Source organism: Mercurialis annua, linkage group LG1-X (assembly GCF_937616625.2).
Source record: "Mercurialis annua linkage group LG1-X, ddMerAnnu1.2, whole genome shotgun sequence".
Taxonomy (NCBI): Eukaryota; Viridiplantae; Streptophyta; class Magnoliopsida; order Malpighiales; family Euphorbiaceae; genus Mercurialis; species Mercurialis annua.
In genome coordinates this window covers 49,395,731-49,407,983 of record NC_065570.1, presented here as the reverse complement: position 1 = coordinate 49,407,983, position 12,253 = coordinate 49,395,731, and positions in this window count along the sequence as shown.

Genomic DNA, 12,253 nt, shown 5'->3' with positions numbered 1-12,253 from the left:
GCCAATCTGTAAAAATGGTTATGCGAATTGATGGGGGACCATGAACTAAATGAGAATTTCTTTCATTAGGGGCACAATTTTGAATTTTTTTCGCTACGAAGAACCAATACATCAAAACCCAGAGAATAAAAACGTGGTTAAATTGAGAAAATGTGTAAATTTTGTGAATATATATGACATTATTCCTTTTAAACTATATTACTCTAATTATCCCGACGAGCGATTACTCAAATTGTATAAACTCTCGGCATCAAACTGACAAGGTTGTGCACTCTCTCTTTTCTAGAGGCGGATCCACGCCTATTAGAGTGGGATCCATGAACCCCACCTTTTTCTAGAGAAAAAAAGGTCTACTGATAAATATAAAAAATAAATAAATAATAAATGATTATATTTTAGAGCTCACCTTTTTAAATTCTAATGAAATTATTCATGAAATCACTTTTCAAAAATTCTAATTAAGTTGGTGCATGTTAATTAAAATTACAAATTTCATATTAAAAATTGTCATTCGTAGTGCATTGCTAACATAAAATCAAAAAAGTATTTAATATAAATTAAATTATAAGTAAATCAAGAAAATTATTCATAAAAAAAGTATATCAAGAAACTTTGTTGAGATATAAATATATCTCTTATTTGTATTTTTATTAAATTTCAGAAACATATATTTATTTAATTGCTTATTTAAATTGTATTCAATAATTTATATATATAATGAGTAAATTCAATTTGAAAATATATTCATTAGTATATTTATTAATTAAACTTGCATTAATTTTACATTTAGCTATAGTAATAATAAATTGAGCTTCTTTACTATTAAATTAATAAAAAAATAATTTTTCAAAATTCAAATATTTATTTAATAATGTAATTTTTTTTATAAAGAACATACATTGAAATAATTAAATTTAATAGTGTGAGTGATGATATAATTATATAGTAATATTATTTTAAAATAAGAAAATTTATTGTTAATAATTATATTTTTTTGTATTTTAATAAAATATTATTTATATTTTAAAAAAAAAAACATGAACCTCGCCATTTTGTTTTTTGGATCCGCCGCTGTTTTTTTTTTTAATTATATAAAAACAAATTAAAATTCACTAATAAAATGTCTTTGTTATAAGATGGGGCCTAACTGACTTAAGTGTATAGGCCAACGGAATTGTCCTGTAGTGCAATTGCACATGGTAAGTAGGTATAAGTCATGTGGGGACGGCTAATATACTGCCACGTGTTATAGTAGTCCAGACAAATAAGAGTCTCACACGTTTCATGCGTGCCGCTTCTAAAACGACACTTGGCGTGTCGACTGAGCTGCTGCCATGGCTCATGACAAAATGTGTTGCTATTGGTAGGTCGCACGTGCCACAGGATGCTTAACTATAAAACTTGACTTTCATTGTGGAGTTGAGGTAACGCATTTTGAGGTCCTTTTGGGAGTCGTCGATGAAGAATTTATTTGAAGGAGAATATAATTGGAAATGATGAGGACAAAATATAAATTATAATGAACTCTATAAATTATTATGATATAAATGAAAGATTATAAGTAAACATAAACTTTTAGTAATATTTAAAAATAATAATTTATAAAGTTGATAATACATTTCTCATTAGAGATGTAAAAACTAGGAGGAAGGTGCATGCAAATCTTTTTATGTGTTTTTTCATGTAAGAAAGCATTATTAATGTCTAATTGATGAAACAACCAATTATATGATCCAACGACAACTATGAGGACTCTTATTGTTATCATTTTAATCATAGGAGAAAAGGGATAAGTATAATATATACCATTATGCTGAGTGTAGCCTTTTGATACAAGTTTGTCTTTATGCCTTTATGCAGAACCATTTTGTTTTAAAGGCTCGTTTTCATTAAATAAGAGTCTTTTCAAAAGGTTATTGAGTTAATATCTAATAAATCACGCCTGAACAGCTCTCTAATCCATCTGAGAACAAAAAGCGGACAGAGGTCAAAAGGAACGCCAGTGGGGTTCACCGGCTGTCCGCTCTGACGCTCAAGTCAGTTTAGTGAAGAAAAAAAGAGAGAAGAGAAAGAAGTAAAACCGAGTGTAAAAAAGAGAGTACTTTAAGGTTTGCACATAAGGTGATTTATATAGTCGACCTATGCAAATCTTCTTCTCTTTTCTCTCTGTAGTCCTCACTTTTCAGTTTGCCTTACGTGGTCGATTTGGATACACCTCGAATGGTGTGTCAGATGCAAGGTACGCGGGAAACATTCTTGTGTGTCAGAGGATCTTTTGTGGTCCCCTCAAGGTTGTTACATACATATGTTGGCCGAGTAAAGGATACTCACCCTTCTTTCTGGCGTGATCTCATTTATATGATATCCCGGGTGAGAAAATAGGGGGATATGGTTTATGGATTTTGAGTTACTTGAGCTTATGAGCTCCGAGTAATTCATATGTCGAGATCCCAGCGTTAGTAGCGAGCTTATGAGCTCCGAGTTATTTGTACCCACATCCTAGCTAGGTTATTTCATTTATCATTTGACATAGTGATAATTTACTTCGGCGAGGTTGCTTCGCACCTAATATGTATTACCAATACGTTATCACTACCCTCCTTTCAGTGTTTCAGATATCTTTGTTTGAGGTGTCACTTAATGGATTGTCCTTGGGTAACTTTTCTGATCGTACTGTCACGTGCTAATTGTCAGTTTTCCACTTTCTTTGCGTATCGCCGGTGATCTTGACGAGTCATCCTAGTTGGTCCTATCTTTAACAATTGTGACCGAGCTGTTAATCGAAGAGGTGCATGTTGGCTTCTTGGCGGTTATGCTCATTATTTTTCATTATTGATTTTTCCACGTGTCAATGTGTTCTCTTTTAATATTTTAATTAAGGCGTCGTTTCAATTATCAATGCGAAGAAAATTAAATTGGAGACTCTTCAATTTTCCCTCTCTTTTCATTTATATCTTCTTTTCTTTACTTTTCCCCATAATTGCCCAAATCTTTGTCACTAAAATTTTCTGTATGCTCTTTCGCCTCCGCGTTTCACTAACTCACAGTGACCGCTATCCAAATAATTGCAATATCACTATCCAAATCACGCAAGTTCCATGCGTTGTTCGATCCCTTTTCTATTCTAGCTCGTCGGTCTAGTAGCTCATCGATACGTCTGTTACCTATTCTAAACACACGTACGTTTGATTTATAAACGTCATCTGGATACCAAAACCCTACTTGCAACTTAAACTAATACTATCTTGTTCTTTATACTATTGTTAACCTCGATAGATTCTTAATAAACACCCTTATACTTAGCCGATGTAGTTGTTGTATACATCTTATCGATTTCTAACTACGCAGTATGTTCATTTTGAAGCCCTAATCACAAACATCATGTTTTATATCCAAATTTCATAATTTCAGAGTCCATAAGTCAATGTCGGGTCGGGGTACGTTGTACCCAAGAGAAACAAGCCCTCTCACGTCGTGAGGGCCTTCCTCATGTCGCGAGAGGCTTCCTCACGTCGTGAGGATCATCCTCATGTCGTGAGGAAGTCCCTCACGTCGTGAGGGCTTCTCTCACGTTGTGAGAGATGTTCTCACGTCGTGAGAGACACTCTCACTTCTTGAGAGGCTAAAAAACAGCCCTTACTTCCAATTCCGACGTGATTCGAACATTTCCGCACATACCAAACTCCATAATAATGATCCAAATCATTAAAAATGCATGAACCAAGCTTAAAACGAACAAATTACGTGAATTCAATACGGTTTCACCGAACCCTAACCCTAGGCAGAAACTGAACCCTAATTTCAGCAACCACACATTGATTCTTACCTTAATTTTATGCTCCAGGATGATAGACAATCCTTTCCTCTTTCCAGCGCAACTAGAATCGCTCAATTCCGAGTCCGAACGAAGAAACCGTGCCGATCACAAGTTTGATCGCGTCGCGAGACTATGTCTCACTTCGTGAGACACTTCCCCACAATAAAATTTTTGGGGGTTTAACGGCCGATTTAAAGTTCAAGTGATTTCGTGATAGCGGCGCTAAGTTGGAGTGTTATAGCTGATTAATAGCCGACGGAAAGAGTATTTTGTAAACTTCTAAAAATTAGGAATTACATATCGTAATAAATAAATACTGTAAATATCTTGGGTTTTTGACGAATTTATTCCTACGAAATTTAAAAAATTTCAATTTTATGTCTGTCTTAAAAAAAATTCCAATTTAGTGCCTGAGCCCGCCCAATTCGCATTCTTAAAATGCGGATTGGGTGAGCCATCCGCACGGATCAATGATAAGCAGCAATCCGCAATATAAGAATGCGGATTGTATGCAAACTATTTGGTAAAAATAGTGTTTCAATCCTTAACTTAAACCAATAATTTACTGATTCCTTCTTATTTTTATCTTTATTATCAATATGAAATATGGTTAATAGTTTTTTCAATCCTTCATTTCTTTAACTTACATAATTTTTCATACAAACTTTGTTTAACTTAATGATCAAATATTCGATTAAACTCAATTATTTACGTATTATTTACGTGTAAAATTAATTTATAGGTGTCTTACAAAGTAGGTCATAATTATAGAAATTTAAAATTTAAATTTGAGAATTTAAATTTTAATAATCGATTTTAAACTGAACAAATGAAGTTTAGAGGGTAAATATATTAAAAATTTATATATCAATGTACATCTCTAAATGTAGATTTAAAAGTTTCGGATAAAACCTCGAAATTAAAATGTCAAAATTTGGAAGTTTCGACGTAATATAAAAGTATATAAGTTAATAAATATATAAAAATTATATTTATAAATATATAATAAATATATAATAAATATATAATAAATAAATAAAAAGGAAAAAAGGTTCAATTTAATACCTAAACTTCCTTCCCTCATCATAATCCTTAAATTGAAACTTTTTTCCTTTTTATTTATTTATTACACATTTATAAATATAATTTATATATATATATATATATATATATATATATATATATATATATATATATATATATATATATATATATATATATATATATATATATATATATATATCAACTATATACTTTTATATTAGGTCGAAACTTTCAAATTTTGACATTTTAATTTCGAGGTTTTATCCGAAACTTTTAAATCTACATTTAGAGATGTATATTGATATATTAATTTTTAATATATTTACCCTCTAAACTTCATTTGTTCCGTTTAAAACCGATTATTAAAATTTAAACTCTCAAATTTTAATTTTAAATTTCTATAATTACGATCTACTTTGTAAGACACCTATAAATTAATTTTACACGTAATAATACGTAAGTAATTGAGTTTAATCGAATATTTGATCATTAAGTTAAAAAAAGTTTGTATGAAAAATTATGTATGTTAAAGAAATGAAGAATTGAAAAAACTATTAACCATAATTCATATTGATAATAAAGATAAAAATAAGAAGAAATCAATAAATTATTGGTTTAAGTTAAGGACTGAAACACTATTTTTACCAAATAGTTTGCATACAATCCACATTCTTATATTGCGGATTAAGAATGTGAATTGGGTGGGCCCAAGCACTAAATTGAAAATTTTTTTTAAGACAGGCATAAAATTGGAATTTTTTTAATTCCGTAGGAACAAATCCGTCAAAAACCCAAATATCTTAATGAATATATTTCCCAAGAGGAAGTGGATGCAAAATTGGGCAATAATTGGAAGTCAATAAGAAGCTCAATACAGTATAATCTAAATCACGTCATTTGTATTATGTATTTTTACGCCATGACCTGGGAATTTGGGTGCCAGCGAATTAATTGCGGTCTAGCACTGATGTACATCTTTCATGGAATTCTCCTTCTCATTCGATTTCATGGAATTCTCCATCTCATTCGATTTGCACGAGTCACCACCACTCCGTGGATCATAAGCACCATATTCATTTTTCAAAAAAGTTGCATTTTAAGGTACTAGAGCATCTTTAGGTTTGATTTTTTTTTTTTAAAGTTATTGATAACGTAGCACATCTAGTAGGGGCGAAGCAACCTCGCCAGGAACGAACATCGCTAAGTCAAGCATTTCACCGACCTGGTAACAATGTCCGACCTGCTTGAAATCATAGAACGCATGACTTGGGGGGTCACCGGATCGATGGGAATTCAAACATCATCCGAGACAATCATGCCTGATAAGGTCGGACCAAGAATCCTACCCGAGCTCTGAAGTATGTTCAACTCAGACCTAAGCCGAGCTCCGAGCTCCTGAGCCCGAAAGACTGGACCATCTGGTTCGAGCTCTGAGCTACTCTCATATGCAAGAACCATGATAACTTGACTCCCAAGTTATCCGGGCTTCAAGGCTTGACCGGGCTCCGAGGTCCTGCCCAGGAGCGCTCACTCGTGTACCAAATCCTGGGACCACAGAAGATCTTCTGACAGGTACGTGAGGAATGTTCCCTCTGACACACCTAACAACCCGTGCCTCCCGCAGGGATATTCTACCACGTCAGCATAACTGATTTCTGGGACCACTGGGCTCACAGCCTGCCAGCAAGGCAGGTTTGTCCTTAAACCCTAACTATAAATAGAGGGTTTAAGGACAAACCCTAGGTAATTTCTTTTTCTCTACTAAAAATACACTCTTTTCCCTTCTTCTTCTTGCTCTACTTCAAAACCTTACTTGAGCGTCGGAGTGAACGTCCGGTGACCCCCACCGGAGTTCCTTCTGACCTCTGTTTGCTTGTGGTGTGCAGGTCGGTCAAGCTCGGATTCAGTTTAGTGATTCATCACTTGGCGCCGTCTGTGGGAAAGCGTTTTGTATTCCCCTGTTCTACTCTGGTTCTCTTGACGTTGCTGATCAGATCTTGACAAGAAACAATGGCTGATGATCCTGTTTTGGACAGGGTAGATCCTCTGGGTACTACGGCTACGGACACCAACTTGGTTGGTGGAGTTTCTGCTAGTGGTCGGACCTCTGTGATCACTGGCTTAACTCCTCCGGCGAATGCTCAGGTGGGGGGATCCAGGGCCTCCGGCAGTGGAGCTGGATTTGTGCCTTTATATGGATTGGAAAACTATCCTAGGGCGAACCCTTTTGCTTCAGATGCAAGTCACACCCACCTAACAACGCCAGGAACCACCGTGCCTCAGAGCTTCCTCCACAATACCCTGTCTCCCACTCAACTCAACTTCCCGGTAGATGCAACACTGGTGGCTACGGGATCGGGAACAACTTCTGGGCAGGATATACCTCCTGCGGTCTTACAAGCTCAAGAATATTTGGAATACATGGCTCGTCAACTACACCAGGCCCAGCAGATGCATTTTGCAGTCATGTCCCAGTATTACCCAAGTTACAATCCCTCGGCCACCCCCGTGGCCCCCCCACCCCAAGTTGCTGAGTTTCAGGATGGTCGTCCTCCGAGAGAGGAAGGTCGGAGCGATCACCCACGACCCAGACCTAGGGGTCCCACAGAGTATCAAGCACCAAGAGGCGAAGATCATCGTGACACCAATTTGCCGAGAGACGAAGGTCGGCATGATCGCCCTCTGCCGAGAGACGAAGGTCGGCATGATCGCCCTTTTCCGAGAGACGAAGGTCGGAATGATCCTCCTCCTCCTCGAAGGGAGGGGGTGCAAGACGAGAATCTACCACCGGGGACACAGCGCGGTGACGCTGGTTTGGGGAGGGGAGACCCAGACCCGGAGGCAGATCCTCTGCGGACCGCGAGGGCAGGAGTCCCACCGGTCAGGAGAAACGGGGCAGAGAGTGTTCACAGCTCGGGTGCAGCATCTCAGCATCAGAAAACTTTGCATGACGAAGTTACTCGTTTGGTCCAGGCCGAACTGGATAGGCATAAAGGGCACAAGGCAGAGTCTCGACCTTTTACTACCTGTGGCATTGCTAGCCCTTTGTCAAAGGCTATATGGGATGACCCATTTCCAGATAAGTTTAAATATCCGCCCATTGACAGATATAACGGTAAATCCGATCCGATGACTCATTTAAGTTGCTTTCAGGTTGCCATGGGAGTTCAAAGTGTCTCGGACGCCACGGTGTGCAAAGTGTTCCCTTCAACGTTGAGCGATGCGGCGCAAAAGTGGTACCAGAACCTCAAGGAGGGCTCTATTACTAGTTTCAGGGAGCTCGCTATGGCTTTCAAAACTCATTTTGCCCCGAGCATCGAACGAAAGAAAAGATCCAGTGATTTGAAGAAATGCTTTCAAAAGCAGGGAGAAAGTTTGAAAGCTTACATTGCTCGGTTCAATGCCGAGGCGATCATGATAGAAGATTTGAACGATGATACCGCCATCGATGCTATGAAAGATAACACCAGCATGCAAGTCTTCCGAGACAGCCTGATCACCAACCCGGTTGACACTTACACCGAGTTGATGGACAGGGCTTGGAATTATATCAATCTTGACGAGGAAAGGCAGAGGAAGTCTTATGGGACGGCTAGCCCGGTTCCCAGTAAAACGCAGAATACTCAGGGATCTAACCGTAACCAAGATCGGTACCGACCTCTGAACGAGACTTCGGGGTACAGAGGTAACAAGCCATTCAATGCTCAGACCAGTCCGCCAAGTACGGGGCCTGGTACTAAGCCAAGTTTCAGTATTGGAGGAGGAACGGAAGGATATGTGGATCGAGCAGGAGTACCGAGACAATACGTGCCACTTAACACACCAAGGGAGCAGATTCTATCCTGGATCAAGCACAACAACGAAGAGATTCGTTATCCACCAAGGCTAGTGAAAGATGGAGACCGATCCAAGTTCTGTGATTTTCATGATGGTTATGGCCACGAAACGGAGGAATGTGGACGTTTGCGAAGCGAGATAGACAAATTAGTCTGCCAGGGGCGATTACAACATTTTGTTGTGGCCAAGGAGGGCCAAGACCGAGAAATACGAGGGTCAACTCGGTCAGGTCGGAGCCCGGGGGGAGTAGGGAAGCCCAATCCCCATCAAAGAAAACACAAGTCACGGGAGTAATCAACACTATCTCAGGAGGAACCTCAGAATCCGAGTATGGTCGCAAACGCAGAAAGAAAAAGCAAAAGATGGTCATGTCGGTATCTACCGGGTCGCCATGGCCTAACATTGTTTTCGGGCCAGAGGATGCGAAAGGAGTAGATTTTCCTCATGAAGACGCTTTGATTGTATCGGCCATCATTGGATCAAAATGGGTAAAACGATTGCTGGTGGACGATGGAAGCTCGGTTAACTTGTTGACTCTATCAGTCTTTTTGACAATGGGAGGATCCAAGACTGACCTCAAGCCTGTGAACATTCCTCTCCTGGGGCTGGGGGGAGCTCCGGTCACCCCAGAGGGCATGGTCGAGCTAGACTTAGAGCTCGGCATCGAAATACCTCAGGAGGACGGAACAGAGGGAATCCTGGCGGAACCAACACGGAAGGTACGTTCACTGTTCATGATAGTTGACATGCCTCTTGCTTATAATGGTATTCTTGGTAGACCTATGTTGTATAGCACAGGTGCAGTGACTAGTATTCGTTACTTGATGATGAAAATCCCAGTGGAAAACGAGGTCATAACTATCAGGGGAAACCAAACCCTATCTAGGCAATGTTACATGGCCACTATGGGCAGCACGGTGGAAACGATGAACATCGATACACCCGAGCTGCTCATCAGAGAGAAAAAAGCTCAGAAACCCCGAGAAAACTTAGAAACGATTGAACTTACAGAGGGATCTGAGATGTATGTAAAGCTGGGGGTAGACTGGCCAGACGAGCACCGGGAAGCTATCATAGCTCGGATAAAACAGTATGTGGAAGAGTTTACCAACAAGCCAGAGGATATTGGGGGGGTAGACCCTAAGATCATCTCGCACAAGTTAAACGTGGATGCGAAATGCAAGCCTGTCAAGCAAAAGAAAAGAACTTTCTCTCTAGAGAAACAGATTGCTATCCGAGACGAAGTGGAGAAGCTCTTGAAAGCCGGGTTCATCAGGAAAGTAGACTACCCTGAATGGCTGGCCAATGTAGTCTTGATCAAAAAGTCCAACGGTAGATGGAGGCTTTGTATAGATTTCACTGATCTAAACAATGCCTGCCCAAAGGACAGTTTCCCTCTGCCAAACATTGACCAACTGGTGGACGCGACGTGCGGATTTGCGGTCTATGCCTTCTTAGATGCTTCACAGGGATATCACCAGATCCCGATGAGTAAAGATGACGAAGAGAAAACAGCTTTCACAACGGATCTGGGGACCTATTGCTACAAGAAGATGCCTTTTGGTTTAAAAAATGCTGGGGCAACCTATCAAAGACTCATGAATCATGTTTTTAAAGATCAACTGGGCAAGAATGTCGAGGTTTATGTGGATGACATAGTAGTAAAATCTAAGGGGATCGAGGATCACGCACAGGATTTGGCAGAAACTTTTGAAAAGCTGAAGGGTTTTAACCTCAAGCTGAATCCAGAAAAGTGTGTTTTCGCAGTCCGCTCGGGGAAGTTTCTAGGGCACCTCATCTCGGAGAAAGGCATCGAGGCCAACCCGGAGAAAATCGAGGCAGTAATGAGCATGAAAGCACCCAGCTCGGTGAAGGAAGTGCAAAAGTTGAACGGGAGAGTAACGGCGTTGGGCAGATTCATGAGTTGCTCGGCCAAACGATGTTTGCCATTTTTCAAAATCCTGAAGAATACAAAGAATTTCAAGTGGACAGAGGAGTGTAACACAGCTTTTGAAGAGCTGAAGGTTTACCTCAGCACGCCCCCGGTGCTAGGTAGACCTGAGCCTGGGGAAATCTTATACTTGTATCTCTCGGTGAATGACGAGACAGCAGCGGCAGTCCTGGTGAAGGAGGATAAGGGTCTGCAAACCCCAGTTTACTATCTCAGCAGGGTCTTGAAAGGCCCGGAGGTCAGATACCCAAAAATTGAGAAATTTGCTTTGGCATTGAAGGTGGCGGCGGAAAAACTAAGGAGATATTTCGAGGCTCACATCATTGTAGTACGTAGGAACCAACCTTTGAGAAAGGCGCTGCAGAGGCCAGAGATGTCGGGACGGCTGGTCAGCTGGTCGGTCCAGCTGGGAGGATATGACATCCGGTATGAGCCCAGACCGGCTCTGAAAGCACAAGTATTGGCAGATTTCATAGCCGAGACCACAGCAAGCGACCAACCGGAGGAACCTGACGAACAACTTCTACGGTGGGTATTAGAAGTCGACGGGGCATCAAATCTGGATGGATCTGGAGCAGGCGTAGTCTTGAAAGGCCCTCACGGAGTCACACTCCGAAGCTCGGTAAAATTCGATTTCCCGGCATCCAACAATGCCGCGGAGTATGAGGCTCTGTTGATCGGATTGAGAATGGTAAACGTGGTCAAGGCCGAGCACGTAACAATAAGGAGTGATTCTCAGTTAGTCGTTTGCCAAATCTTGGGTACTTTTGAAGCTCGGGATTCGGAAATGAGGAGATACGTGGACAGAGTCAAGTTCTTCTTGAACAAGATTCAGGAGCTCGGAGGAAAATGGGTGATAGAGCAAGTTCCTCGTTTGGAAAACCAAGAGGCCGATGTACTAGCCAAAGCAGCAACAGTGAACGAAAAGATACCAGGGGCCCATTTCTCTGTTCAAAAGCATTCCAGTATCGACAACCATGAAACTATTTTTCTAACTCAGCCGTTGGAAAATTGGATGCAAGGTATAGCCCACTACCTGATGGATGGAACTCTGCCAGAAAACAGAGATAAAGCCTACAAAATCTTGCGACAAGCTCCGTACTACGCGTTCCTCGACGGAGTCTTGTACAGAAAGTCATTCACCCACCCGTGGTCGAGAGGCTTGACGGCAGAAGAAGGGGAGTATGTGTTGAGAGAAATACATGAAGGTATTTGTGGGGCACACATAGCTCCTCGCATGTTAACAAAGAAAGCAGTGTTGCAAGGCTACTACTGGCCCTTGATGGTCAGACAGGCAGAGGAGATAGTAAAGAAGTGTGAAAACTGTCAGAGGCACCAGAACATCCGACACGCTCCTACTACAGAGCAGTGTCCTATTACCAGTCCTTGGCCATTTGCAACGTGGGGAATTGACATCCTGGGGCCTTTCACGCCAACCACGGGGCAGAAAAAGTTCTTGATAGTGGCAGTAGATCACTTTACTAAGTGGCTCGAGGTAGAGGCAGTGAGCACCATCACAGAAGCTCGGATCCGGGATTTCTTCTGGAGGCAAATTGTGTGTCGTTTCGGTATACCCAGAGCGTTGGTAACTGATAACGGAAAGC